This window comes from Dendroctonus ponderosae, unplaced genomic scaffold (assembly GCF_020466585.1).
Source record: "Dendroctonus ponderosae isolate FM_Combo_2020 unplaced genomic scaffold, Dpon_F_20191213v2 Dpon_F_20191213_7, whole genome shotgun sequence".
NCBI lineage: Eukaryota > Metazoa > Arthropoda > Insecta > Coleoptera > Curculionidae > Dendroctonus > Dendroctonus ponderosae.
This window is the reverse complement of record NW_026018916.1, coordinates 7,225,849-7,231,781: the sequence shown is the minus strand read 5'-3', so window position 1 is coordinate 7,231,781 and position 5,933 is coordinate 7,225,849. Positions and strand designations below refer to the sequence as shown.

The following is a 5,933-nucleotide window of genomic DNA, read 5'->3' as shown; positions in this document are numbered from 1 at the left end:
AATCAAGTTATAGCCACTTAAAGTTCTTATTTGATTAGTTTAAATTTGTGGACACCCTGTATAAAATGGTAAGTTTATTATCATTGGGATGTAAATTATGATTTCTTGTTACACTAAACTACGAATTACGTTTACATAACTTAATTAATTCTAAAGTATTTGACACATGAAAATAATATTAAATTTTGATAAAATTCGAATTATTTAAAAAACCTTTAGTTTAGACATTATAAATTTTATTAAAACAAACACTTATTTTGCACAGAGAATCCAAAAATGCAATAATATATAGGGTATTTCATTTAAAAAAGCACAACTTTGATACTTTTAGGCCTTTTGGGACACTCTGTACCTTACAAAAACATTTTTAAAATGTGCACCCGATAGGCGTCTGTGGATGCATCAAATAATACTTCGCAAAAAACAAACGGGCTAGCCGCAAACGTCCGTGCCGTATAGCGTGAATAACCCTGTATATTATATATTTACATTAGAATATTTACAATTTGTTTTCTTAGTTCTGGCATTATCAATAACTAAACAAGCATTCATTGTTCCGCGGCGTTATGATTTTCCAATTTGAATCCTTTGTAATAGATGCCAATGTAGAATGTAATTTACGTGTTAAACAATTTTCTGTAATCGTGCTGAAAGGCTTCGATTAGTGATGCCCAACAAGTTCGACAGTATTATTTACGTAAATAGTTAGCAGACAGTTGCGAACGGTTACTTGATTTGGTTATTGATCGGTTATCTATTCCAGGCTGCGTTCAGCACACGACTACAGATTAAGGGAGTAAACGCTCGGAGATTGTCATTAGAACGTCCTAGTGAAAATTTGGATCAATAAAAAAGTCTTGAGAGCAACTAATAATATTGTCTAATGAAAATAGTCCGTGAGGATAGTTCTAAGAGTATATCATACGATTTTTATCGAAAACATTTGTAAGACAGTCGATAAAGACGAGAGATTAATTAACTAGGCTTCAAACAGATTTAAGGTCATGGGGCTATTGCATGGAGGGTTTGGCAGTCCAAAGTTCCGATTGTATTTAGTAAATATTTTTATAAATTAGTTAAAATTAAAGTTAAAAAATTAAAATTAAGTTAAATTAATACTACAGTTTTAGAAGCAAGGTAAATTTTTGCCCTATATGCAAAGCAAAGCAAACTATAGTGACATAGACGATATTTGCATGTTTGGTTAGGAAACGGGCAAATACCTCAAAACAACTCGTGCGAACTAATATTGGGAGATTTCAATGGCCAATGCTTGTACAGAAAGCAAGCAAATTTACTAATGTCGTAAAGAGAAAAGAATAGACTTTTGAACATATTCAGGGCTTCTGTTTCTAACAACAAAACTATGAAACAATAAAATGTATTTAAAAAATTACGAAAATAATTTAGGAACACCTCTTAGTCAGTTGGACAGAGGTTATTATGGGAGAAGTATTTCTCAGTAGTGCTTAAAGCTCTTAAATCTGAGCTGGGGAAAGGCATAATATATTTTTATATGTAGGCATCACTAAAGCTAACTAAACCTTTGTGATCAGCAATCGAATGCAATAACGTATAGTTTCCTTAACATGTTACTAAAAAAACCGACGAATATTATCATATCTTCAAGAAAACTCATAATATAATTAGATGCTCGTCTGTCTGAATAAAATTTTTTTTCGTGCTCAAGCGATCACTAAAGTAACTTGCAGTGCGGTAAAGTATTGCTCCGCGTATCTCTAGGAGGGATTATCCCAACATAATTTCCCGACATAAAAATTGCAATAAATATTGTTATAAGATAAGTGCAATAAATATTGTTTTAAAGTTGTTTTTGGGATGTAGGATTCAAGGCCTAGCATCTACTATTTAATTTACATTTAAAAATTCTTAGCCATTTTGGGTACCAAATATAAACGGGACTAGGCCTGGGTAACTCAGTGAATTTTTAGGAGTTGGTGCAGTGCTGCGCAAATGGCTTGGTGCTCCAACCCAACGCACCGGCGCAGTAACTCCGTTTGTTGCTGGGAAAATGTTGATGACTTTTTTTGCTTGATTTCGATTTATCTTTAAGGTCATTTATTAATAATATTTTTAAAATGTATTCAAATTTCACAATTTTCCAGTGTTAGCCAAGTTACTTTTTCTTCTAAATGCTCAATATTCTAAAGTTTTATTTAAAAATGCTGACAATCTTAATTTTTTAAATAAAACTTTAGCCATTACATTGGTTTTGCAATTTGTCTAAGAAGCTTTAATGCCCAGGAAAAAGCACGTTTAGCATTCTGATTTAGGATACATTTAACATCAGACTGCCACATATTTTGAGCGTAGTAAAAACGAACAAAATGATCAACATATCCAACATTTGGTTAAAACTCAAACGTTTATCTCGAGAAAATGATGATTTTTATTCAATTGGAAACGAAGTAAACATCCAATAATAACCAATCTCAAAACTTTTCCGTTCGTCACCCGACCGACTTCGCCCATCTATCACCCAACTCTTCTAATGGAAATATTAAACAGTGACAATCTATTAACAAATAACAACAACACGCATATTTACAGATGCAAAATAAATATTATTTCCGTCTTTTGTGGTTTTGTCAAAGGCCTGAAAAGTAATTAGTGTGGAAACGTAGTTGTTAAAGTGTCTGTAATTGCTCGCTAATGACTGGGCGCTTATGTTTAACAGACTATATGTTATCACTTGTCATATTTATCCGCGTTACTTTGCAGATGACATTTTGACGATAAGAGTCGTACAGAGGTATTTTCGGATTTTAGTTTGTGCACGCGTAGAAACGGTTAATTACCGGTAAAACCGAAATAACTTTTCCTTCAAAACCTTTTAAATACCTGCATGTACTTCTTATCATGTTTTTCGCGCTGAAAATAGAAATGGAAAAGGAATTGTTATCACAGCATCAATCCTATTAATATCACCCAAATTCAAAAGATTAATTCATCTGTACCAATATTTATGAAGAAATTATTAAGAGCTTGCATAGTCGTAAACAAGTTTGGTTAATTAGGTAATTATTACTATAGGTAGTCAGGCTAACTAGTGCAGTCATAGCTAGTAAAAGACTTTAAGATCCACTATAAAGTCAGATCATTACATGATAGGATAGTGATAATACAGGGTGATTCAAAGCTGGTGTAATTCTTTTTAAGGGGCTATAGGGGCTCACTTAGAGAGTACGAGTAAAATATTGAAAAAATGTTTTTGAAAATTTCTAGAATATATCAGCCGTTGTAGATGGAATTTCAACTTTCTTATTATTTAAAAGTATTATTTTGAAATGGTTCCATCTTTTCAGTAAAAGTACGCGATTTCATTCCCTTTTTTAGTAAAATACTTAAGAGAGAACAAATAGCAATTGTATCAGGATTAAAGAGAATATGAAGCATGTAGATAAACCAATTATACACCGATGGATTTGAAAAGGTTGAACAAAAGCTAATAAAAAACTCAAAAGTAATGAAAATCATCATAGGAAGATTATAAAGTTCGTACTTCGCTTCAAACCTAATTGAGAAACATAATCAGTATTAAGTAACCAGTAAAAGCAGAACATGTTGAACAACACAACATTTTGTTCCAAAGGTGAACTTTAAAACAAGCTTTCAACAAAATAACAAGCTCAATAATTTTTCAGTACATATCAAAGCAGTTGAAATAGAATAAAAGCATGCATATTGAAACATTTACATAAGGTGGGAAGTACCAGCGAATCCTTATAGTAAACACACAAAATTTTACAGCCAATTGAGATAATTCTAGTTAAATATGCATTCCCTACAACAGCCGTGTATTAAATTATTTCTCTTGTTCTTAGATCACCGTCTGTGGAAGATTTCACGAATTTCTTTGTGAAAATTTGGAAATTCAATATGGAAAAAAAATTCCATGTTGTATGAAAATATGAAAAACATATTTCAAATTGAGTCTCAAACACGGAAATGGCAAATTTATGTAATTTTTGAATTTAACATAATTATTATTAAATACTACTTACGAGTTTAAATGTTACTGCTTTGATAATTGTTTTAATTTAAATCATTTCATGGTTTCCCCTGGTGTACTAATTGTTTTCGTTTGTCTACATATCATTATTATGGAAATTAAACTATTTATCATTATATCAGAACTCAAATAATAAATTTGCGTGTTTGTTTTGTTAACACTATTCTATTTTCATTGAAATGTCTGACGCTGAATTTGTGTTCATAAATTGTATTTTTTGTATTATTTAGTTTGGTCTGCATTAACATTATCATAATCAACGCAACTCATCCTGTAAATCGTATTTGATGTTCTTATTTTGTTGATTTAAGGTTTTAATTTGGTAAAACATTAATTTGTTAAGTTGTTTGTATTTCATTGGGTCAAAATAAAATTTAGTGGTTTCGGGTGTTGGGTTGGCGATAATGATGTATCCTCACAATTTTCAGTTTTAGTGTTTTCAATCTAAAATTGTATATTATGTAAGTCGTCTTTAAATTCTAAGTTTATAAAAATGTTTAGAATAGTTGTGTTGTAAATGCGGTTTGTTTATAGAATTAAAAACAGGTTGATGGCTATATTTGTAGGTGTCCTTACTTCGATGGTATTATATTGTTGCGGGGATCGCGGAAAAACAAGCCGTAGCGACAACGCTGCCAGTGAGGTCACTACTAAAGATCCAAGACAGCTCGACAGACTTAGAATAGGGAATGTTCCATAATTGATCGAGAAGATGCGAGTGCTGTCAAATGGGTGTATGAAGCAAGCGCGCCAAGCGCCCTAGAGTTAGTTAGGGAGTTAGTTAGGGAGATATAATTCAAACTCGCACAAAAAAAAATAAGTTAAACAACACATATTTTACACAATTATTTGTTATCTGTATGATTATGATTATATTTGTGGTTAGTTTTGAAAGTGTGCTCTTTAGATCTAAAATGCCGAACAATTAATTTAACTTTTGACATTAATTTTGCATCGCCCTGTAAACACATCTACATTTCTCAGTAAAATCGTGCAAACACTATAAATGTAACGCTATCTAATAATCTAGTCAATATCTTTACCTCAATTAGTACAAATCCAATCAAATCTCGTCGACTTCTATGGAAATAATTGTATCAATTCATTTGGAATTGATCGCATTCCGCTATTTGTTGGTTTAGGTCAAGGATTCAACTGAGATGTCACATGCTGGCATTGACATACTGAATAAAATATGTTCCATTTAAAACATTGCAGAGCGCAAAATGTGTTATTATTCTTTGTGGTAAGTATGGAGAAATACTGATTAATATATATATTAGTGGTAAACTTGGAGGCAAATACGTGTGAGGTTGCATGAACACATATACCGATTGATGATACCATCAGACTATTGACAGAAAATCATGCATATATTTTAATAGTTGTGTTGAATTTTTCAGGCCAGAGGGTTAAAAAAGGTTAACAGATAACCAACATCGGAAATTTAATTAGAACCAAATCTTTTTTGATATGCCTCGAACCGCTGTCGGCGTAAGCTGGCAAATTACTCATAAATATTAATTAAGCTAGTCTGTATCAACACAACATTATAACCATATTAGCGAAATGTTTACACAAACTTGAAAACAATAATTCTTATCAGTTGTGGATTAACAACCATTCGTACTGCATTCATAGTATTAAGTAAATGTAACGGTAACGAGAATTTAGATATGAGTATATCACGTATACCTAACTGTTATTTAGCAATCGATCTATATTTTAGGTGATTACATCACTGACATTAGTTCTAAATAGAAAAGTATGTAAATGAGGGGTAAAAAAGTGCTCTAATTCCTAGCGACAGTTCAATTTTAAGGTAATAATAAGATATTTGATCAAATGTTTTTACATTAAGATTCAACATTTTGTTCGTTTTTTTAACCAGCGTTTTGCC

General features: G+C 31.5%; 1 long non-coding RNA gene across 1 annotated transcript in view; it reads right to left on the bottom strand.

Annotated features, from left to right (window-relative positions):
• LOC109546202 overlaps positions 1 to 5,386 on the bottom strand; it is a 102,826-nt gene extending 97,440 nt beyond the window's left edge. Inside the window, exon 1 of the long non-coding RNA XR_002172741.2 lies at positions 5,077 to 5,386. This is a non-coding gene — a long non-coding RNA (uncharacterized LOC109546202). The remainder of the gene's footprint in view (positions 1 to 5,076) is intronic.
• Positions 5,387 to 5,933: the final 547 nt, after the last annotated feature.